A 23,926-nucleotide genomic window follows, 5' to 3' on the forward strand; every position below is an offset into this window, starting at 1 on the left:
TGGATAACAAGAATAGCCGGAGTTACACCAGCTAAATACCAACATCTCTGCTGAAAGGGATATTAATATTGCAGGCCACCTCCAGCTAGAGGAGATGATGAGCAGATCTAACACGAGGCAGGTTCGCCTTCTGCTGCGCTTCCCTTTGCATCACCCGCTCCTCCGAGAGGATGCGGAGTTATGCAGATCCCATCCAGCTCCCGCAGTTCTTATCTTCCAGTGCTTTTTTCTAAAGCCTCTGTCAAAAATACTAAACAGCCTTATTTCGCCGTTGTTTGCACCGGGTATAAAACTCTGTAATGGGAGATTTCTGGAATTGCAAAGCAGGTTTGTGGCAAAAAAGGAATGCTGCTCCGTGCAGGTGTAAGGTATCACTCACTCCCGAGCACCGCAGCTACCACAGCCTGTGACGGGGAAGCAGCTCACAAATGGTCACGCGAAGGAAAACATCTGTTCGGAGCTAGCAGGTACACAGATCATCTGCAAATTGCACAGCTTGTGCCTGATTTTCCCCGGCTTTGTTTAGCGACTCGCAGCTCGGCGCCGCGGGAGGCGGCGCAGGCAGAAGGCACCTCCACGGAGATGGGGAACGCCAGGCACAGCATCCCACCGACCCTGCCCATGGTGTGGGACGGGCTGCGGGCATTGTTTAACTCAGGACCACTCCAGAAAGCCGGGTCAGGCTTTAGAGCGGGCACAGTGCCCCTGCCCCCGCAGAGCCGGGTCCCTCCTGCCCCAGGGGTATCCCATTTTCCCTTCTCACAGGTTCACCGGGCACGCAGCGCCGCCTCCACCTCACACACAAAAGATTTCCTGATCCCTGCTAGACCTTTACATCTGCTTTGTGTTACGGGGCTCAGATCAGGAAACGGCAGGATTGTGTTTCCAGCAGACAGGATCTCTGGTTGGTCTCCAGCCAGCCCCGGGACCCGAGCGCGGTTCCCAGCACCGTGTGCCATGGCTGCAGGGAAGGAGCCCAGAATCGCGGAATGCTTTGGGTTCAAGACACCTTTCTTTGAAGGCCATCTAATCCAAGGCCCCTGGCATGAGCGGGGACACCTTGCAGGGATCAGGCTGCTCAGAATCCTCCTGCGCTGCTCAGAATCACCCAATCCCTGCGTGCCCACCTCTGTGAAAGGACTCCGACACCTCTGACTCGGACCACAGTGCCAGCTGGGTCCCAAATCCCTCTGCCTGCTCAGGATTGCTCCGAGGAGCCAAGGGGACAATTTTGTGTTGTTCTTTCTCTTTATTTAAAAAAAATTAACAATTTTGGTATGCTCTTTATTCCTTGAGAAAAGCAAACGGAGCAGGAGAAGGGGACACAGCCCTGGCGCCGCACTTCCACCACCTCCTCTGAGCTCCAGCTGCCCTCGGCTCTCCATCAGACACATCAACGCCTTTGGCACAGGATTTACCCTGTCAGGAGGAGTTCACCACTCCTGGCACCGAGCAACAAGATTTATTAAGTCCACGACACACACCTCAGCAATCAATGGGAGTTTCAGCTGTGACTCCACTGAGAAAGGGATCAAGCCTTTTAAAATCCCATTCCTCAAACACAGCAGCGTTGCAAGAAGCTCCATTAAACACCTGCCTTGGGTGGGCAAAGAGCTGCTGTCCCCTGTCTGGTGACACCTCACGGGAGGCCCCGTGCAAGCTTTGTGACCCAAAGCTGGGGTCAAGGCTGGTGAGCTCAGCCTGGAACTGCCTCCAAGGCTCATCGGAGTAAAGGTGGCCTTTTGCAAGAGGCAGCTGCTTGCTGGGAAAGCCTGACTTGTCAGTGTAAGAAAATGAAGGGGAAGAGGTGATAAAACTGTTCTCTTTCCATGTAGCAGGAGGTTTAACATGAAGGAAGAGAAAGTGCTGTTCAAGGTGAAAGAACATCAGCAAAAGGTCACAACTCACTCATTAATAAATTTCAGTGGGAAACTAGAATAAGGCTTCTGGCTGTCCAAGGAATTAGGGGAAAGACAATGCAATAGGAATGGTTTTTCAGCTTTGGAGAGGGATGAGATGTTTCATCAGCTGCAGTAGAAGAGGTCCTGCCCCAGATCCGTTCTGGTTGTTAAAGCGATGCCTTGAAGACTTTTTGCCTTTTCTTTTATACCCCTGTTATATCTTTTTACAACTTCTGTATTCTCAGTGTTTTTTGCCTCCATTCTTGGACTTATTTGTTCAGCCAGGAGACTCAACATCTTAGAAGCTTCGTAGTTAGGGATCAGTGTGCCCCAGAGCCCAAGGTCCTCTCCAGAACACATTCTGTAAACCAAGATAGAACCATCCAGGGGAAGGTTCCTTGGGGGAGGGGGGGGCTCACTTGAGCCTGTCATTGGGGAATCTTTGATAGATGTGCTAATTAGTAACACCTATAATATTATACCCGATCTTTTGGGGGTGTATTGGGGTGTGCATTGAGGTGCATTCGACCTGGACGTGTGCACCTAAGGATCCTTAAAATAAATACCAAGGTAAAATCCCTTTTTCCCTTCTAACCATGTTGGACTCTCAATTTTAAGACCAGGAAGAGGCATCAAAAGCAGCATCACTGCAGCCCTGCAGCCCAAGGATGCCAGAGCCAAGGTGTGTGGGAAAGACAGCTGATTTAATTGGAAAAAAACCGTGACAAGTTTGAGGTTTGGGTCTGAGACAGAGCAGGAAAGCCAAGGGAAATATAAATCAAAAATCTCCAGTATTGCTCAGGAGGCAGCTGACCAGCCTTTCAGGGGAAGAGAAGGCGAAGCACGAGCAGATGTTCTCTGCTGACAAACCAGCCCTGCCTGTCCTGCAGCAGCCCACACGGAAATCCATATAGAAAATCATTAAACAATTACAACCTCCATCGAAAGGAGATCAGCCTTTGAAGACATTTCCCCAGAAACCTCCGTTCGCAGTTTTCAAATAACCCCCTGCCTCATCAGAATAATTGCCAGGAGTGAATGCTTTGGAGCTCAGCGAACACTCAGCACAGGGAAAGCAAAGGAAAAAGAGCCAAGGCAACCCCACAGGTTCTGCTCTGTGCAAAGCCACAGCCCTCAGACCAAGCACCCCATGGAGATGTCACCAACATCAACCCTTGCCAGCCCCAGGGGCCCCCAGGGAAATGGGCTGTTCCCAGCAGAGAAAGGGCTTTTTACAACAAATAATCCCTCCGTGCCAGCTCAGCGCTTTGCCAGAGGAAAGGATTCACCTGAAAAAACGCCCAGCCAAAAAAAGGAAGTTCTAATACAGTGGCTGGTTTAACACACAATATTATCGCTCCCCACAGACTGAGGCTTCTCTTATTTTGAAGGTGCTTAAGCACCTGACTTCAGTTAGGCCTAAATACTGCTCAAAAATCTGGCCTTTCATGCAGAACAAAGATAATCTTCGAAGACACTCAACCGGCTTTGCTAAATCAAGCTCCCCATTATTTTATTCAGCACAAAAGGAGTTCCCAGGGATCGCATTTCTACCAGAACTTGTTAACAATTTATAACTATCACCTTAATCATTAAAAACAAACAATGGGAAAGAAAAAGAAATCATTAAATTAATCCCTGACGGGGGAATCCCAGAAGAGAAAATGAATTCTTTTTCAAGACTGCCAGAATTAGGGGCCAGATCATGTGAAAACCCGGGGAGTAAATGTGGGAGCAGCATCTGAGCTGCTGAGGGTGGCAGGGGGGGCTGCATTGCTCCAGAGCTCTTTGCTGTCTTTCCCTACGGAATTGGCCACCGTGGCGTGATCCAGCAAGGTGATGGTCAAGGCAGGATGAGCCTTTTCAGCCCTCAGACTGATTTCTGGCAGAGCACGGGCTGGGCAGCTCAGCTCAGCAAGGAGAGCCAGGCCCTGCAGGAGCATCCTGAGGACCTGGAGCACAGCCTGGCACCCTTGCGCTGCTGGGGACAGCACATCCCTACTGCCTTGGGAGCTCTGCCTGCGCTGCCTCAATTAAAATCAGCATCTCTCCCACCCCTCCGTGTCTCTGACAGCCCAGGGGCTCCTGGGCCCAGCCCGAACCCATAAATCACGGCAGGAAGGCCTGGAGCAAACATGAGGAGCTTTTATTAGCCCAGCTGATAGAGACAGAAACAAGGACACATCTCGGAGCAGACGCTGCTCTGGTCTCACGAGAACCCAAACCCACACATTTGTCAGGTCTGGGGTAGATTTTTGGAAGCACTTTTTTTGCCCACCATTTGGGCTAAAATAAAGGCATTACCTACCCTGCAAAAGCCATAGCTCACCATACTGACACCCCCCCCCAAATGCCCGTGTTAAATGCAGAATAAAAAGCGTGGGGGCAGCAGGGGGAAGGATCTTTCAAGGGGAAGGCAGTGGAAGGCCTGGCCAGAAGATCCCGACCTCAATCCCAGCCCAAGGGAATGCCAACACTCCCTTCATGCCCAGCCTGTTGTTGAGTGATTGGAGGTGATAATGGGAAGGGAGGCAGAAAACACCCATGTGATATGTGCATCCATTGCACACTGCTGGATTTGGGGAAGGGATGAATGGAGGCAGAAAACACCCGTGTGATAGCTGCATCCATTGCACACTGCTGGATTTAGGGAGTGGGTGAATGGAGGCAGAAAACACCCATGTGATAGCTGCATCCATTGCACACTGCTCGATTTAGGTCCACTTTGGTGAGGCTTGGAAAATTCAGGAATTTTTCTCCACTTCCATCCTTCTCAACTGAGCATCGTGCTCGTGGCTGAGCGGGCTGGTCCCAACAGAGGGCACTGACACACTGACCACAGCCCGACCTTCCTCGCGCGTCCTGCAGCACCAGTGACCTCCTCGCCATCGAGTTCTCCATCGAAGTCCTGGCAGGGGCTGCCACAGCCCCACCCACCCCAAATCAATGGGGCGGCACCTCTGTGGGGCCAGGACGGAAAGAGAACATCCCAGGGCTGTGCAAAGCCACTTCCTCACCGGCAGTGGTGAGAAGCGATGGTGGAAAGAGCTGGGAGGGGTTGGGAAACGGGGGCCGTCACTTTTTCAGGCTGTTAACTGTAATTAGCCTGGTTTCTGCGATGTAATTATCCCGCAATCTCAAAGCAAACACCCTGGAGGAAATTGCACAGTTAAAGACAGCACGGCATTAAAAATAAATTATGAGAGTCCTGCTCGATATTCCTGTGGATCTGTCAGCGTTTTCCCTCAAAAAGGCCCGGCTTGGGGGAGCTGGAATCACCCAGCTGTGACTCTCGCTGCCAAACTGTCTGCCGAGACAGAGGACACGTCAGAATTCCAAACATCCCCCCTTGCCAGCTTGGGAGACGTTTGTCACAGCCCAATTACAGCATGGCTGCACTTCGGGGGAGGGGAGGCTGTTTTGTTTGGGGTTTTTTCCCAGAGGAATTAAATTCTGCCGGCTATTTAATAGAGCGCACGAACAAAGCGTGTGAGGTGTTTGGAAACAAGTCAGCTCCTACAGGATCACAATATTCCTGCCTCTAGCAGAGTGAGCCTCCTCTGCCCTGCCCTTTTTGTTGCTGCCTGAGTGGTTCCCGTAACGAGGACTGTGCTTTATCCCAAATTTCTGTCCCAGGGGGTGGAGGAAGCCAGGCGGTTCAAGAGTTGGAGGCTTGTGGCTCATCCTTTGGTTGGCTCCCACATGCAGAGCTTTGCTCAGTCCCCAGCTCCATGGGGGAAAGGAAGGGAGGAAGGGAGGGAGGGAGGAAGGAAGGCAGGAAGGATGGATTGGGAAGCAGGTCCAAGCTCCTCACACAGCTCTGTAGAATGTGATGAGGCCACCAGAAAAGATGCAAAGCTTTCTGTGGGCTTGTTTGGAATTTTGGAGTGTCTTTTCCCTCTCCTCCTCTAAGACAGCACCAGCCCGGCCTCAGCCCATACACTTAAAGCCACCAGAAGACTTCCCAATGTCATCCCAAAGTCCTTCCCTCATGGCACTCCTCTCCCACAGCAAGTCCCTTCACGTGAAAGAAGGTGTCCCTGAGGGAGGATGTGCTGCTGTGTCACATCCCAGGAAGGAAGCATTAAAGCAGTACCTCAACGACTTTAAAAGCTGTAGGAGACAGTCAAACACCTCCTGAACATCTGCAGAGAGCTGGGATGTGGCCCCATCTCAAAACCTTCACGTTCATCATCAAGCACTACTTTGTTCTTTCAGCCATAGCTGAGGGATCCCAGGAACGTTCTGAGCCCCTGGGAAGACACTTTCTCTACAAGAGGTGACCCAGAAAAGACCAGCACTGTGCCTCTCATCAGGAAAACAGCTCCCTTCAGGAGTCCTGCAAATGGGCTTCTCCAGAGCAGCCCCTTGCCCCGTGCCGTGGGTTATCAGTGGGTGCTCCTGGAGGACACACCCAACCTCCAGCAGCACCAAGCCCCACTTAGGTAAACCCCTAATACTGCTTAAAGGATGAATCAATGCCGGTGACTCTGCTCTCCACAGATCCAGTCACTCACAGGATGCAAAGAACACGTCTGGAGAGCCCATTAAAAGCCACTCGGCTGGAAAATAGTTTCTGGCCTAATTCTAGCACTGGGGTCTTGGTCGGGGGGAGGAATCTGACAGCGAGAGCGTGTCTGCAGGGAGGACGAGGCAGAGCTGTTAACTACTTCACCAATCTAATGGATAGCACTCTCCAACAGTAATTAATAATTAATATTCGTAGCCTGCTTAAATCTGTTGACTCTGTAAACCACAGCCTCTCACTTAAAGGCTTCTCATCATGCTGAGACAAACTGGAGAACAACCCCCATGGAGAGACCCAGCATAAAAAAGAGCTGCAGCAACTCCCAGCTACCCAGGCCCAGTTTTAATCCCTCTCCTTGTCCCATCTTTGTCTTGTTGAATTCAGCATCGTTCCTTAACAGTGTCTCTGTCCTGGGTGGGCACGGGATGCTGAAGTCACCGAGTCCAGCCTCTTTCAGAGGATCTGCTCAGGTTTTCCTGGGCCATGGGCCCTGTCTTGCCTACCAGGGAACATTCAGCACAGCAGTGCAGGGTCTCCAAATCCAGACAAAAATCCCCAGTGGTCTTGTCTCCTTTTGAGCACTTGGGGTTGATTTGAAGGGAAATAAATTGAATTAATATCCTCAACTTGAGTCTGGTTTGCCCTTGATGGCAACTGGTGAGTGATCTCTCCCTGTCCTTATCTCAACCCACAAGCCTTTCATTGTATTTTCTCTCAATGCCCAGTCAAGGAGGGCAGTGATAGAGTGGCTTGGGAGCTGCCTGTTGTCCAGCCAAGGTCACCCCACCCCAGTCCAAGATAAATCTGATAATCTATAGAAGGATTTATTGAATTCAGGAGTCGGACTCCTTGCACCAAAGATCAATTTGAGCTTTCTGGAGGCTGAAATGCATCACCAACAGCACTGCAGTTCGCTGCCTTCACTCCAGCCAATCCTCCTGCCTATGGATCCGCAGCAGATATTACTCACAGCTTCCCTCTTTTCCCCACCTCCCATCATTGTCACCACCCTAACAAGAGTTTCAGCCACCAGGAGATCACTGCTGTCCCAGCCCTGTGGCCCTGGTGTCTGTGGCGTTGGGTTGTGGCAGTTAATGGCACCCAGAGAGCCGAAATCCAGCTGGGAGGTGTCAGAATGCACGTTGGGTCTCACACCAGGGAAGGCGGGACAGGGCAGGACAGGTTTGCTGGATGCCAACCACGGCTCCCGAGAACAACATCACGAACCTGAAGCACTCAAAGGGCTGGAGCAAGAATTTGTGGATCTGGCCTGTGGGATCACCCAAACCAACCTAATCGCGTCTGTAGCATCAGCTCCAGGGACAATGTGACTTCCACTGAAATCACCGTTTCTTTTGACTTTGCTCATAATTGAAAGAGAACCCTTAATAATTTTAAATCTCACGTTTTGGGGCAATTGGATATACACAGATGACTTTTTTGTAGCTGATTTGGGTCATTCACTCTGTGTGTCCATTACTACTCCTGCTGTATTCCAAGTTTGGGAGAACATGAGAAATTCCTTTTCCTGATAAAGAATGTTATTCCATCATCTGCATTACAATTTGTCTTTTGTACTCCTGCTGTATTCCAAGTTTGGGGGAACATGAGAAATTCCTTTTTCCTGATAAAGAACGTTATTCCATCATCTGCATTACAATTTGTCTTTTATCCTAGCTATGATTCAATCTGATAATAAACTTCTAAGACTCAGGCAAATAGTTTCACTCACCAAGTCCACATTTGATACCTTATTTCCCATGGAAACTTGAAATTCTGTTCAGTTCCTTTAATCAGTATTCAACAAATACAATCCTATTGAAATTTGTTTTTCTTTCCAAAGGGTAATGGAAAAAGGCCTCCTCGCTAGCATTCAGATGTGAGCACACCTAAAAATACCTAATATCAGGAAACAATTATACTTCTTCACTTGAATTAATAATTTGCATTTAGAAAGGAGGAAAATATGCCCATAAATAATTTTTCCCCAGCTTCCTATAAAAAACAAGGACAACCAATGTGAATCTGTAGTTAAAAAGTACTGAGAACGTGGTTGTCCTGCAAGGATGTAAATTGGTTTTAAACACTGAGAAGCCAGACCTTGGGAAAATAGGACAGTTTTTGCACTGTGGTGCAAAACCCCAATATTTTGGGGAAAAAAGCCCAAACAAACCTTGTTTCTGGTTTGTGTATATCCTTTTATATTCCAAGCCAATAAGTCCTTTCCCCTGGAGTTCTCGTTTCCCCAAGGTTTCCAAAAGCAGAAGGAAAATACAGAAACACTTTTCTCTTACTTCCCTTTTCCTAAAAAGAGAAAAACAATCATTTGGGTTTGAATGAAACCTATTACTCAGCTTAAATAAAATTCTTCATTTGGTCTCCGAGTCTATCAAGAGTTTGGTGAGATTTCCAGAAAAATGGATGTGGGATTTGAAATACGAAGTTCAGCATTTTCCTTAGGAAAGCTGAACAGAGGGCATTGAAGTAAAGCAGGGTTTGGGGGGGGAGTACAATCTCCCTCCCACATCCCATCCCTGAAAAGAGGGAAATCTGAATGAATTTCCAAAGGTTTCAGGGCTGCCAAGTGTTGCAAGGGAAGCCACATTAAAAATGTTCTTATGGAAAAACATCACCTACCCATCTGTCTTTTGTTTATTAAGGGAGACCTGGTGGATCCACAATTTCTGCTGGGGCTTCCAGCTGCTGCTGAGGTGGGACCAACCTGCAGGGAATGGGAGAGACACGGTGGATCCAGAATTTCTGTCACCTGGTTCCCACCAGGGCTGCTCATCTCTGGACTCCCAGCAGCTGAGGGCTGCCAGCTGAATTCCAGCCTTTCCTCTTTGTCCACAGATCCCCATCATCCGAGCAAAAGCACCTCTTCAGGTCCCAGCCAGACGGGTTGAAGGGAGAGGTCTCAGACTGTGCTGTCAGGAACAGAGCTAACACACCCCAAACATGTGGGGAAATGGCGTTTTTCCTCTAATTTCTGTTGATATTCTATGAGCAGCATCCCTGAGCACAGCACTCTGATCCTGACACTCACCAGCATCCCTCCAATCAATTCTCCCTGTTATCGTCGTTCCCCCTCCTGCCCCTCAGGTTCAACCCTAACATCCCAAGAATATCTGCCTTAGGAAAGATGGAGTGTGGGAGGTTGGAGAGCATGAAAGCAGCCCCAGCAGCTCCAGACATTCCACTCATGACTGGAGTAACCATGGCATTCGTGTTGGGAACTGTGGAGGTGACATGACAAACACCACTCACAGTTATTGTAGAGTGTGCAGAAGGCAACTTGGAATAACAAATGTTTTGAATGCAGAGCGAGAACAGAAGAGCCCCATGGTAGCTAGATCTCTCCTCCTGTGGTGTTGCAGGGCCCTCCTGGGATGTTGGAGTGCCTGGAGCAACATCTCAGGTGGTGATGATCAAGTTGAACCACCCTGGGTCCTCTGCTTGCAAGGATCCTGCAGGAATTCTGGCCAAAACAAAACAACACAGGCCAAGCCAGGCTCCTGAGGAGGGAAGGAAGAAGTTCATGCTCATGGAATCATTAAGGCTGGAAAAGACCCCCAGGATCACCAATGTTCCTCCACAGGAAGGACAACCCCAGAACTCGGGCACTCCAAGGGTTGTGTTGGGAGTTGCCTTGGTTTGAAAGGCAGGTGTCTGCCAAGGAAGGCAGGAGTCTCCCTTGAAATGAAAAAGAAAATGCAACCCCCTTCCCTCTGAATTATTATAAATTCAAAATTGAGGGGCTTTCAGGCAAAGGTGTGAGGAACAGGAATAATAGTTCTTTACTATTATATATCTATATGTGTATAACAAGGCAAACAAACACCAGTTCAAAGTGACAGAGTCAGGATACAACCTGACACCCTGTTAGTCAGGGTGGCGGTAGCAGTCCAATAAGATGGTGGCTGCAGTCCTCCTGAAGTGGTGGATGTGGTTCTGTTGAAGCAGTGATCCTGTAGAAAGGGGCTGCTCTTCCTCAGAAGATCCAGTGGTGGCTATGTAGCTCCTGTGCTCTGGGAATCCAGTGGAAAGGGGATCTGTGGTGTTGGGAATCTCAGATTATATCCAGGATGGGATGCTTGGTTCCTCCCTCTGGGTGGAGCATCTCACAGTGGGGTAATGAGTCATGAGGCCAAGTGTTGATTAGGCTCATTAACAGAAGATAGTCCGGAGGGAGTTATCTCTGAGTCAGGCGGCAGGACAATGATGGGCCATTAACAGAAAGATAGTCTGGGGGGAAGAGGCAAGGAAACACTGCCCCACCTGATTTCAACAGCTCCTGAGGATGGTAATAGAACACACTGCAACCCAGGACAGGAGTGCTCTTCCCTCCACCCTGTGCAGGTGCCATCCCACTATCCCAGCAGGATGCACGTTCTCTGCCTGGCCACGTGTGCAGCTCCCACATTGCACAGGCCTGCGAGTGGACAGGGACAGCTTGTGGTGCTGGGATGAGGCTGGATCCCCACGCACACAGGGAGCACCTTCACTCTTCCACACATCAGCTTCCGAGGGGCAATGTGAGGCACGGGCAGCAGCAGCACATGGGAGGCCAGGAAAGACATCAAAGGGAGTAGGAGGAGGGGTCCAGAGGGTGAGCAAAGGGGAAGAGGAAAGCCAAGGAAAAGAAGAGGGTGCCTGGGAGACTCTCAATTGAAAGGCGAAGGCTCCCTGCCAAAGCAAACAGTTGGACATGGAGGGCTCTCCATGGCTCGGGTTCACTTGGACCATCTGGCATTTATTGAAATTGCCTCCCTTTGTGTTTGCTCCGATGAAGTGGGTTTGTATTCCTGCTTTCTCTCCCTCCTTTCTCCTCTCCCAGGCCAACACGTAGCTTCCGTCCCGCCTTTCATCTCACACATCCTCACAATGGCTGTTGAACAAAGAAGCCCGCTGCAGGGAATGAATCCCAGGAGGAACCAGGGATGGGGAGCAAACGCCTGCACATGGACGGCCCCGTGCATGGCCCTGCTACCCCTTGTCTTACACACTTCCACCGCTTCCCTTGGCCCTCAGTCTGGGAAGGCAACAGACTGAGAGGAAAGATGGAAAGAGAAATCAGAGCAGAAGTTAAGCGGGAGAACAGAAAAGCAGGGAGAAAAAAATCCTTCCAAAAGGTGCAATTGCAAAGTGATGACAGGCTGGTGGAAGGGAATTAGCAGAGAGGAGGGCTCTGTTCACCTCCTCCCCTCCCTGCTCTGCTGTGTGATCAGAAAGAAGCCAAAAGAGCCGTCTTGTTGGGAACTTTGGCATCCGCCGCTCTCCCGCAACGAGGGCGAGAGACTGAAATAATCAACATTTTCTGCAGCACGGAGATGCAAACACTCAAATTCACATCTCAACTGACAGTTTCAGTCAAAATACATCCCCCTGACGCTCCTCAGTTAGAAAAGATTCACAGACTCATTTCGCGGCAGAGCCTGCAGTCCCAGGCCACATTACACAGCCACACTGCCAGAGTCTGGATTTCCTGTAAGTCAGCAAGAAGCCTCTGAGGCTCGGGATGTGCTTCCAAGGCTATTGCATGGAGCAGCCTTTCCAGTGGTTTTTCAGGAAGCCTGTCCCAGTGGAAAAAGGGAAAAAAACCCACAGAACACAAGCATGAGGGCGGGGAGAGGTTTCAGCCTCTGGATGCTCCAGAGCCAGGACATCATTCTGCACAAGACCCCATCCAGCCAATTGCCACCCCTGTCGCTCCCTGCTCCGCTGCCATGGCCCCGCTGGGGGGTCCATGTGGACTCCAAGGACTGCAGGAAGGAGCTCGGTGGCTCTGCTGGCACAAATTAGCGGAGCTGAAACTTTAGATCAGTGACAGAGCCTCTTCCTCCTGGGAGCAGTAAATTGTGATGCCGGTCCCTAAAGACCCTCCTTGCCATTAAGTGATTAATGAATTCATTAACACCTCTAGGAACACGGGAAATACGACACGGACAGCCTGCCTAGGCTTTGCGAAGTATTTTTCCTAAGGAACAGCAGGGAAGAGTGGCTAATTAAGCTATATGGCCCATGGCAGCACTACTGCGTTTATCCAGAGGGGATGAGCAGAGGGATGAGATTCTGTCTCCTGCTCCTGACCAGCTTTTATTTGACCCATAACGAGATGCTAAAATCAAGGGTTTATTGCTATTATAAACCTTTCATTTGAAGGGGGAAGGGAAAAGGCTTTTTACTGTAATGGCTTTAATGACTTTCCCAGCGTTCCCAGTCCAGAGGTGGAAATGGTCCCAGGGTAACTGGAGGTAAGGAGAGGGGAAGGAATTGCACAATGGCCTCTTCAAATCCTACAGAGAGACTTAATTCTTGCCCTAAAGCCACGGTCACATGCTCCAGCCCATTCCCCTGACAGTTTTATTTACCAACTGTAACATAACCACCAGACCAAACACTCGGGATGAAGTGTGAGCCGGGCTCGGGCTGTGACACCTGCACTAAATCAGGGCCCAGGATCGCCTCCCGCCGTCCCTCAGCAGGACACTCCTGCTGCTCCCACGGCTCCAGCCAGGCTGCTGACGGGAGCCAATCCATCCCCACAGCAGGAGTGACAATGCCGCTGCCCCACATGTGCTTTGGATCCGTGTCCCAGCTCTGGCTTCCCGTGGAGCCTGGCTGAAGCCTTCCATCGGAGCCCCAGGGGCAGCCAGGCAGAGTTAGCTCAGGAAGGGATGGCCACGTTCCCTCCTTTGAAGGGATAAATAGCTGCTACTTGCAGCTCATTTCCTTCCTTCATCCTGGGCTTCTTTGTCCCTGTGTCCCATATTTCACAGAATCCCAGAACGGTTTGGGCTGGGAGGGACCTTAAAGCTCACCCAGTGCCACCCCCTGCCACAGGTAGGGACACCCTCCCCTATCCCAGGGGGCTCCAAGCCCCGTCCAACCTGGCCTTGGACAATTCCAGAGCTGCAGGGGCAGCCACAGCTTCCCTGGGCATTTGCTGTACTGTTGCAGACAAGGTTGGGTTCCTCTCTGCAGTCACCAATGACTGCAGGAATTCTTTCCATAACCCAAGTGGGACAACTTTCCTTCAGCCCCGAACGGCACAGAGAGTTGAGACTGGCTTGTGCCTTTCCCAGTTCCTTGGGAACACGAGCTTGGGCTTCTTCACTTCTGGAACAAGCTGAGGAAGATCCACAGCAATCCAAGAGGACAAGAGATGCTCTCTGCAAAGCACCTTTACCGCTTGAAGGCAGTGGAGGTGGCAGGGAGCCACCAGGATTTCCTGCAGTTGTGGGGGCTTCAGGAAATTTGAAAACTGAGGAGAATCAGGCTGGAAAGACAACTCCATTTTAAAGACAGTAAATTGGGGAGAGCTCAGAGAAAGCCCCATGGAAGATGAAAGGGCAGCAGGTATTGATTTACGCAGGAAGATCAAAAGAGCTATATTTGTATGTAGTAGTTTAGCTAAGTGATGACTAAGTGTTTAACGGGAAGGGTCTAAAGGACATGGACCCAGAAAGGGCCTGTGCAGGGAAGGAGCTGAACAGGAGCAGTAGGTTGGGAGAAAAGGATGGGGAAAGAGGCAGATCCCAGCTGCCTGCAAATGTTTTCTGGCAGGAGGATGTGAGCAGCCTGCCGCCACCCAGCCCCAAGACACACATGGCAAACCAGCATCCCAAAGCTTTCCAACCCCATCCCGCACTGCATCCCAAAGCTTTCCAACCCCATCCCGCACTTCTTCCCAAAGCTTTCCAACCCCATCCCGCACTGCATCCCAAAGCTTTCCAACCCCATCCCGCACTGCTTCCCAAAGCTTTCCAACCCCATCCCGCACTGCATCCCAAAGCTTTCCAACCCCATCCGACACTGCATCCCAAAGCTTTCCAACCCCATCCTGCACTGCATCCCAAAGCTTTCCAACGCTATCCTGCACTGCATCCCAAAGCTTTCCAACCCCATCCTGCACTGCATCCCAAAGCTTTCCAACCCCATCCTGCACTGCTTCCCAAAGCTTTCCAACCCCATCCTGCACTGCATCCCAAAGCTTTCCAACGCTATCCTGCACTGCTTCCCAAAGCTTTCCAACCCCATCCTGCACTTTGCTCACTGCAGCTCCACCTCCAATCAGCTCATGCCAGGCCGCAGCATCCAGGAGCACAGGGAAGGTCCTCAAGGGACCTTCACTGGGTGCCCTCACAGCCCACAGTGGGTGACACCAAAGTGACTGAACCTCAGAGTGCTGGGAGCCCTGTGATTGCCCTAACTCACACAGTACCCCAGAACAGAAACAACCCCACATCTCAAATCCACTTCTGAGGGCCCTGCTGTCCTGCTCCATCCACTCCAAGGCCTGAGAACTCATCCCCAGCCTTTGAATTTACTTAAATGTGACTGGAGCTATGCCTTCTTTCCTGGAAGCAGTGTTTGAGAAGATTAACCTGAGTATGGCACAGGAGCTAATCCTTCTGCAGGCTCTGATTGCAGGGGATCTGCTCCATTCTGCCCCCTCACACTGCTCCACCCCTGCTGGGTTACTCAGGATTTACAGGCAGAGGGATGGGACCACAGGCAGAGCAGCAAAAAGCTCTTCTGTTCCTTGAGCTGAGTCAGGCCCAGGTGGGAAAAAGCCAGTTAAAGTGACAGTAATGAGTGACTTACCTCAGCCTCCCTCAGCAGGCCCAGCTTGGCCATCTCTTCCTTGTGCTTCCAAGAGCAGAGCCAGGAGCATTTCAGAGGCTGACACTTTGGAAATCCTCCACAGAGAAGCATCCTGAGTGCACAGGACAGGCAAGAAACACACAGTAACCATCCTGGGTTGTGCAGGGCTGCACAGGGGAGAGGATCTGGGGGCCACGAGCTTCATTAAACAGCTGGATTTTTAAGTTACCTCATGGTCTGGAATCTGCTTGCTCTGCTAAAGCTGAGCTGCCCACCTGAGCAATGCCAATCCATCCCTCTAGAGAAGAGATGGAGAAGGGAACGGGGAAGACAAGCAGGACAGAGAGAATCTGATAAGAGAGCTGATTGAATCACTCTGTCATTACCTGGGACACTCTGAAAACTTTATGGCCTCTCTTCACAGCCTGAAAATACCCACTAAAAAGCTTTTGCTCCAGGATCTGCAGAGGCATCCCGGCAGTTTAGATCAATTCCAGTGCTCTGCTCTCTGTCCACATCATTGAGCGTTTTATCCACCATTTGCTGCAGTGATTCCCTTTGCTGGGAATGTTTATAGACAGCAGAAAGGGAGGTCACGAGTAAGCAACAGTGAGAACAGGGCAGGTCACGGTGTGGGTTAAACGAGCCCATGTACAAGGGGCAGGATGCATGGCCCCTTATAGAGCCACTAAATACATTTTTCTCACCTTTTCCTATCAAGTGTCAACAAGATCTACCCCAGTCAAGGGCCCCTTGATCCATGTGGCCGAGCAGGGATTCGGGAGGATAAACATCCACACGTGGTTGGACAGGGTGACAACACACGGGCTGTTTGCTCAGCCAGGCACGGGCACTTGACCACAAGCTGCTCACCCCCTCTTCACTGCTGAGGTACATCACTGTGGAAAAATGTAGTCTGATGCAAGGCAGTGCAAGATAACACCTCTGGGAATCAGGAATGCAAATGACAGCGACTTCCAATGTGAGAGATTACCTCAGAAGGCACCGATCGCAGCAGGACTAAAGATGCTGTCCCTGGAGTAAGTGAACATTCATCTGAGCAGGGACAGGAATCAGGCTTTCACTGGACATTTGCATTTTCTTCTTCTCTTACCCTCCATTTTCCCCTGTTTCACCCACATTTGCATGACTTTATATGAAAAAAACCAACCCCCTCCAGCATTTTAGAGGCTGTGAGGGCCCTCGTGCAGAGCATGGCAGTTCTGGGTTTTTAGAGCTTTTCCAGGAGATGTGGGGTGTCCACACAGGGAGGGGAGGCCTTGTAGAGCATTTAAAAGGATTTCATACACACAGCTGAGAGCTGGAAAAATTCTGAACTCAGCTCAGCTTCCTCCGTTTGCCAAAGAGTTGCTTAAAAAATCCCAAGATGTCGAGGCATCAACAAGGAAATATCCTGGCTTGCAGGGGACTTCCCAGGATTTTGACACCAACATGATGAGATTCAATACCTGGAAGCTCAGGTCAGATAAATCCCAAAATATAGTGCAATTTCCCAGCAGGGAGGGACACTGGACACTGGAGGACCTCACGAGGGTGTGGATCCTCCTCCTCAGACACTGCTGCAGTAGATAACTCCTTTACAGCCAGGCTTTAATCCAGCTCCTGGGAGAGGGGCAGAGGGAGCAGGGCTGGATGGCTCAGGGCATCCCTCCGTGCCCCTGCTCTCTTCCTTGTCCCCTCAGCCATGACAAGAACAGGAAATTCTGGGTAATCTGCTGCTCAGCCTTGCACTCCTCATGAAGCTACAGTCCAATCTCACTCCCCAAGACCTCAGGAAGGAATTCGTTGATTTATTTTCCTCCCCAGGCTCATTTGGCCCGGCAGATGTTGCTTGCTTGTTCTTCATGTTATCTCCTCACCTTCCTCTGAATGATCAGAGATGGGCTTGGCTGGAGCCAGCACAGCCAGGGTTTGTGGGCGTGCCAGGAGTGGGGGTCACCTGGTTCTGTGCCCTTTGGGATCAGTTGGTGCCACCTCAGCCAGTCACAGAGTTTCTGTGGCATTTAGTGACCATGGTGGGTACCACATGCAGAGTTCATAACCTGCACAGCATGTCCTTTAGTCTGCCAAGTGATCCCACTCCTCAGAACCTTCCAGGCCTGCCCAAATAAACATATGTAAGAGTTGAAATTCAATCTCTCCCCTGCCCTGTCCCCTGGAAAACTCTTTGATGACTAAGCCCATTAGGGGAGGAGCAAATCTCCTGGAAATGTCACAGCTGATCTCTGCTGACCTTATCAAAGTGCAGGATCAATATGCTGACCTGTTCAGAGCAGGAAACCTTAAGCAAAAGCCAAAGAGAAGCAATTAAAGCAGAATTTCAAGAATGGGAGTTGGTGGGGGGGATGGAAATACCCCCTATTCTGGCTCTGGAGAGTGAAAAACAAATGAGCCAAAAGGAACCGTGATGCTGAGAATTATCATCTACATAATTAGTATTTGATAAAGCAGGAAATAAAACATAACATCCATTCATCATGCTGACAGCTGCAGGACCACGGCGCCAGGCTCTCGGGAGATGGGGGCTGTGGCTTCAGCAGGGCAGGTACCAATCCTCACCTCCAGCTCAGGGAGTCCAACGTGCCCTGAGGCATGCCAGGGACTGGCTTGGAAGGTGCCAGGCGTGACCCTGTGCTCTGGGCTGCCTGGATTTGAAGGGTGGAGAACCATCAGTGTTGGTGACAGCTACGGAGCTTCCAGCGAATCTGGGGCCTCAGGCACACAGGGACCTTCAGGCAGCCTGGGAAGACACACTGACTTTCCTGACACCTGGAACTCGACCTCCACCCCTCATGGCTGCAGCAGACCCTGCCCTGGCTTTGAACTGGGCAAACTATCACCATTTTGAACAGCTCATCCCACCCTGGAAGGTGGCAAAGCCATTTCAAACAGCCTGGGGCCAGCCTGCCTTGCAGGACAAGTATGGACAGGGGCAAGGAACGGGCCTGGGTACCCAAAAAGATGCAGCCAAAGGATTTCTGGTCCAACACAACCCATCTCAGCTCCTACAGACCATAAAGCAGCACCTCCCCTCTGTGGGTCCTCTGATTTTCCATAAGATGCAAGAGTATTTTCAGATAAACTCGTTATTAACCTTCCCACAGTGAAGAGGCTCCAGAGTGCAAAGAGGAGCTGTGGTTCCCACAGAGGACAATTTAAAGGAGCAGGTGACAGAAAGAACACTAAACAAAATCAAAGAGAGGGAGATTAAAAGGTAAATCACTTGTAGGACATCTAGAGCAGCTCACTCTACAGGGCTTTGCCCAAAGGAGAGATATTTTCCTTTCTCTTTATAGCAATTTTTAAGATTTACCTTTCCTCACAAGGGTGAACGTGAGGCATTTAAAGGCAGCTTGGGGACAAAACAGGCAGAAGCCAACTTTGCTGACACAAAGAGCCAAGTGGCAGCACCACACACCCCTCCTGCTGTACCGAGCTCCCGACTGCCCACTCGGGGCAGATCCCCATCCACCTGCTGAGGCAGAGCATCTCACTGGGAAAACACTAAAAAATTCCCTTGAGTACTGCCAGTGCCCCAATTCCCACGTGAATCATCTCAGGCTGCTGAGAGGAGCGGGAAGAGCTCTGGTCCCAGCCCTTCCTCCTTCCCTCCCTTTTCATTTGCCATCCCCTCTAATCTCATCAGCTTCTTTTGCCGGCTGGTTCTTCATCATCTCACCTCATTAACCTGCAACGAGGCAGGATCTCAGCTCTCCAGCTGACCATCTTTTCCCAGCACAGACAGAGCCCTGTGTACAACGTCTCCCTCCGGGAGGGGTTTCAAAACAGAGCAATCAAAGCAAGTCTCTGCTGTCCCGGGGAATTCTCTGTGTGCTGGGAGCCTCATCAAACCAGGGGAAAGAAAGCAACAGCAAAATTTAACAGTGCCATCCCTAGCAGCCACAGATGGCTGCAGTTCCTAAATAAGCATTACATTAGTGTGAAGGAGAGGGGGGAAAAAATTAAAGGAAGAAAGGAAAATATAACAGCTGTATCTTAAGCCTGGAGGCTGATGCTAAATCTACGTTTGTAGATGCTTTCAGCACTGGCAATAAAAGTCAAGTTGCTTCCCCGTTAAAGGGGCACTGCTGAGTGTTTTATGCAGCATCCTCAACCTGCTGATCATTTGGTAGGAACATCCTCCAGCTGTCCAGTAGGACGGGGACCTGGGAAAACAGGAGGAGAGGTGTCCACAGAGGAAAGAAATGGGGGAAAGCATTAATATTTAATGGAGTGTTTTACACGGCTTTGAATGGAGTGTTCTGCTAAAAAAAACACCAACAAAAACCAAACAAATACAAAAATCAATAGTGCACAATGGCTTTCAGTGCACTGACAGAAACATCACTCGACCTCTCGTCACTGCTGTCACGCTAAAACCACAGCTCCAACAATTTCCCCAGCCTGGAATTCTGCTGGGTGGGCAAAACAGAGGAATAAGAAATGGGGGCCTTGACTTGAAATCTTGACCCCTCCAAAGCAGAGGAAATCTCACTCTGGAAGCAGGAGCTCAGGTGGGGCTCATGGAATGAATCAGAGAATCACAGAATGAATCAGAGAATCATGGAATGGTTTGTGTGGGAAGGGACCTTCAAGCTCATCCAGTCCCACCCCCTGCCATGGGCAGGGACACCTTCCACTGGCTTCCAGGGTGCTCCAAGCCCTGTCTAACGTGGCCTTGGCCACTGCCAGGGATCCAGGGGCAGCCACAGCTTCTCTGGGCACCCTGTGCCAGGGCCTCCCCACCCTCACAGGGAAGGATTCCTTCTGTATATCTAAGATAAATTTCCCCTCTTCCAGTTTGAAGCCATTCCCTGTGTCCTGTCCCTCCATCCCTTGTCCCCAGTCCCTCTCCAGCTCTCCTGGAGCCCCTTTAGGCACTAGAAGGGGCTCTGAGGTCTCCCTGGAGCCTTCTCTTCTCCTGGTGAACACTCCCAGCTCTCCCAGCCTGGCTCCAGAGCAGAGGGGCTAAAACCCCCGGAGCACCCATGTGACCTTCTCAGGACTCACTCCAGCAGCTCCAGGTCCTTCTGATGCTTTGGCTTCCAGGGCTGGGGCAGCTCTGCAGGTGGGGTCTCACCTGAGTGGGGCAGAGGGGCAGAATCCCAACCCCTTTCCTGCTGCCCATGCTGGTGATCAGCCCAGGGCTCGGGAGGTTCTGGGTCCCAGTGAGCACAGTGGGGTCACGCTGAGCTCCTCATCCCCCACCCCCACACGTCCTTCTGCTCAGGGCTCTTCAGGGAAATCTCTGCTCCCAGTTGAGGGGATGCTGGAGATTTTTCCCCATGATCTGGGAAGGAAGCCATGGGTTTGCTGCCAGCAAAGAGCACAGCTGACACAAATTTTGGAGGAGCAGTACACAGTGACATGACTGGGCCTCCAGCACTGTGCAAGAGCAGCACCATGGTCCTGAGTCACCTTCACACTCATGACTGTGCCCAACCCGCAGCCAGCTCAGCCCAGCACTGAGAGGAGCGTTCTCCTGAGGCAGAATCCCTCTGTGGAGGGGTAGGAGTGCCGAGGATCAGTTGTGGGAGCAGCCCAGGCAGCTGCCAGAGATGCACCGTCATAGACAGGGACACCCCAACGCACTCCCGATCCCAATCTCCCAGCTCTCTGACACACACGTGTGCATGCCATCAGGGATGAGGTCCTTGCAATCTCACACATCCCTTTTCCTCTCCTTTGCTTCTCAGAGGTTTCGTTTCTCTCACGTTCCCATCAGTCTGTGACAAAATGCAAAATTACCCCCACCGTGTCCGAGCTACGGAACCTTCTGCCTCCTCCTGACCTGTTCAGCGTTTTCACTACATCCATTTATTTTTATTACATTTCATCAGAACAGTGATGTCCTCTAAGCTGCTTGGGTTCTTCAGCAACCCATGGCTACTCCCTCCCTCACACACATTGCAGATTCTTCCTGTTTTGCTGTCATGTTCCCTCTCCATCCCTGAATTAGCTACGCCAATTAATTACCAGCCCCTGGGACTGCCCTTAGAGCACAGGCCCTGAGGCTGAGGAGCGAAAGGGATGTTATTACACAAGTGAGCAAGGTTTGGCTGCTCTTACCTGAGCTCCCTCGGGATGTTCCATCAGAATGTTGATTTCCTGCAAAAGGAACAACTCACCTGGGCACGTCAATGCCAACACGTTCTTGTTTCTAAACAAAAAATAACCCGAGTGTTTTGACAACATCAAAACATCATGTTTCATTATTTTGAGGGCATGAAATACTTTGATATTAATTCTAAAACATCTTTTCACTTAGAAGTTTCTCTTATAAGCCAACTGCTTTAAATGCCAAAATCAACTCAAAATGTGTAAACAATTTTTAATGGTTTCACAGGGACATCTCAGGACAAAGAATATGTTTAAATTAAACTCCATAATTTTTCCCTGTAATGGGAAATGCAGTTCTTGCTCACATCTAGACAGCAGCACAACATCTTGGTGGACTCTGATGTAACTGGAAGAGCCCACCCAGTAGAGATGGGTAGTGGGGCTAACAAGGAATGCTGGAGGGCATGGAAAAATCCAGGCTGAGCCAGGAGAGGAAAGAGGCAGAAGGATGAGCTGGGAACAATGCTGCAGGCCAGGGAAACGTGAATTTGTGATGCCAGGTGAGGTATTTGCCCCTGGGCCAGCTTTCAGGGAGTTTGTGATGGGAATGGAGAAGCTGCCAAAGGAGGACATTTCAGAGCACTCATTTCAAGGACAATCCACAGAATCCTTTCAAATCCTATCAATTAGTGAAAAACCCACCCTGGAATTTCCTTCCCTCTGAAGCAGACTCCCTGCTGTGCCAGTGCAGAGCTGCATCCTGGCAGCATCAAGAAGAGCTCTGGAAGCATCATCTCCATCATTCCGAGCTGCTCCGAGCCCAGATCACCAGAGAAAGCAGATCAGTGCTGGGTGTCTGGCTGGGAGAAAAGCTGGAGCCATGCTCTGAAGCACATTAATTGCTTATTAATTACCCCATTCATCACAGTGACACCCTTGTCTGCATTCCCAGTGGCACCCTTGCCGTTGGCTGGGACTGTCACACTGCTCTGGGTAAGCTGAGGAACTTCTGCTGCCTCACCTCAGACCCTCCTGCATCCCAAAGGGTGGAAAATAAACCCAAAACCCCCACGCCTTCACGAGAATCCCAATGACAACATGGCAGGTTGGAAACTTGTCCCTCAGTGGGAAATGCAGAAGAGAGAGGACTTCCAGGACGAGGATGCTCCCAAGCCATCCAAGTTTGGGATTCATGGTGCAATTTGAAAAGTGTCATCTTACGGAGCCCATCCAGGGCTTTGCTGCAGCTTCCCACAGGCAACTGCAAGTTCCCATTAAATCACAGAGAGCTGTAAACCAATCACCAGGGAAAATTTCTGTTCCATCACCGGTGCTTTTTCTTTATTTCATTATTTATAGCACTCTCTGATTTCCAGCAACTTTTTTATTATAAAAAAAAAATTATTTTCTTTGTCTGAAAATTGGTATAAAAAGAAATCCATCTCTCAGCCATCATTTCTCTTAATGATGTTTACATCAGCAGATGGGGGGGAAAAATCACTTTTTAAACAGAATTTATTACCCGCTGACCCAAAGCTTTCCCATACATCACTGTGCTTTCACAAAGTTAGTTTCCACAGCAACGTGATGTAACTCTCCAGTGTGTCTGGGAGCTGCTGACGTTAACTCTTCCATTCCTATCCATATTTCTTTGTGATGGGATACCTTGGCCACATGGACACCTCAAATCTGGATCACAGAGTCAGTCTCCTGAGTTGGAAGGGACCCACAAGCGTTATCCAGCCCTCAGCTCCTGGCCCTGCACAGATACCCCAACAATCCCATCCTGTCCCTGAGAGCGTTGTCCAAATGCTCCTGGAGCCTGGCTCAGGAAGAACTCTGGCTCTGGGAAAGCTCAGGCTCAGGAGTGCTCTGCAGATAGGGACATCTTTAAGCTGTCTCATTTAATGAGGCATCAAAGTAACAGCTTCAAGCAAGAGGGAAAGGCTGCGGGCATCCTGGGGAAAGGCACCAGCTGGGCAGGGGTGGCACAGAAGGAAGGAGATGGGTGTCTGGAGACGCTCACCACAAAGTCATGGAAAGGCTTGGGTTGGAAAGGTCCTTAAAGATCATCCAATTCCCAAAGGCAGGAACACCTGCCACCAGACCAGGTTGCTCCAAGCTGGCCTTTTCACCAGAAAGCAAGTTTATCACCAGGCACAGCAGGAACGCCTAAACCCTGTGAGAGATCTTCCTCCAGGCCCATCTTCTCCAGCACCAAGGCCGGATGCTGAGAGAATCTGGGAACAAAATATAATACAGGGTTCTTCAGAAAAAGGCTTGGTGAAGGTGGACAAACAGACACTTAAGCCTTCAAAACAGTGGTGAATTCCTCTGGGGTGAGCACCTTGTGCTGTGGTTCATCTCCTCGCTGAAACTTGGGGTAGGAGCGCCCAGAGAGCGGGCCTTGCGCCACACGTGCGTGACCCGCTCCAGAGCGCTCTCCAGCAGCAGAATGAGTGCAGAGCAAGCAGCACCAGCATCCCGAGGAGGGGAAGGGCTCAGCACAGCACCAGGAAACTCCCCAAGGATCTGGCCCCAGGCCTTGGCCCCACAGCTGCAGCCCAGAGTCAGGCCCCGGGTGGATTTAGCATCGAATCTGGCCTCTCAGCAATCAAGGTTCAGCTCCAATAGAGACAGTTGCACCTATCACTGCATTTATTGATTGCCGGGATGTTGATAAACAATTGATTTTTTTCTGCAAATGCCACCTGGAAGGAGTTTTATGCCTCTCTCTGCCGGGAGCGAGCGATAGCAGGAGCCTAACAAACACAGAACACAAACTGTGTCCTGCTGGGGCAGATAATTC

The 23,926-nt window shown here is 50.6% G+C and overlaps 2 long non-coding RNA genes across 3 annotated transcripts in view; both read right to left on the reverse strand.

The window, feature by feature from the left end:
• Window positions 1-10,690: 10,690 nt before the first annotated feature.
• LOC108445467 overlaps window positions 10,691-23,926 on the reverse strand; it is a 34,475-nt gene continuing 21,239 nt past the window's right edge. Inside the window, exons 3-4 of one of the 2 annotated variants that reach the window (XR_001860339.1) lie at window positions 15,037-19,223; window positions 10,691-11,477 (exon numbers count right to left, since the gene is read on the reverse strand). This is a non-coding gene — a long non-coding RNA (uncharacterized LOC108445467). Of the gene's footprint in view, window positions 19,224-23,926 lie in introns of both variants that reach the window. The other variant, XR_001860337.1, reaches the window with a different exon arrangement.
• LOC108445468 overlaps window positions 22,431-23,926 on the reverse strand; it is a 3,287-nt gene continuing 1,791 nt past the window's right edge. Inside the window, exon 2 of the long non-coding RNA XR_001860341.1 lies at window positions 22,431-23,357. This is a non-coding gene — a long non-coding RNA (uncharacterized LOC108445468). The remainder of the gene's footprint in view (window positions 23,358-23,926) is intronic.

The sequence above is a fragment of the Corvus brachyrhynchos genome, unplaced genomic scaffold, assembly GCF_000691975.1.
Source record: "Corvus brachyrhynchos isolate BGI_N302 unplaced genomic scaffold, ASM69197v1 scaffold63, whole genome shotgun sequence".
In the NCBI taxonomy this organism is placed as follows: Eukaryota; Metazoa; Chordata; class Aves; order Passeriformes; family Corvidae; genus Corvus; species Corvus brachyrhynchos.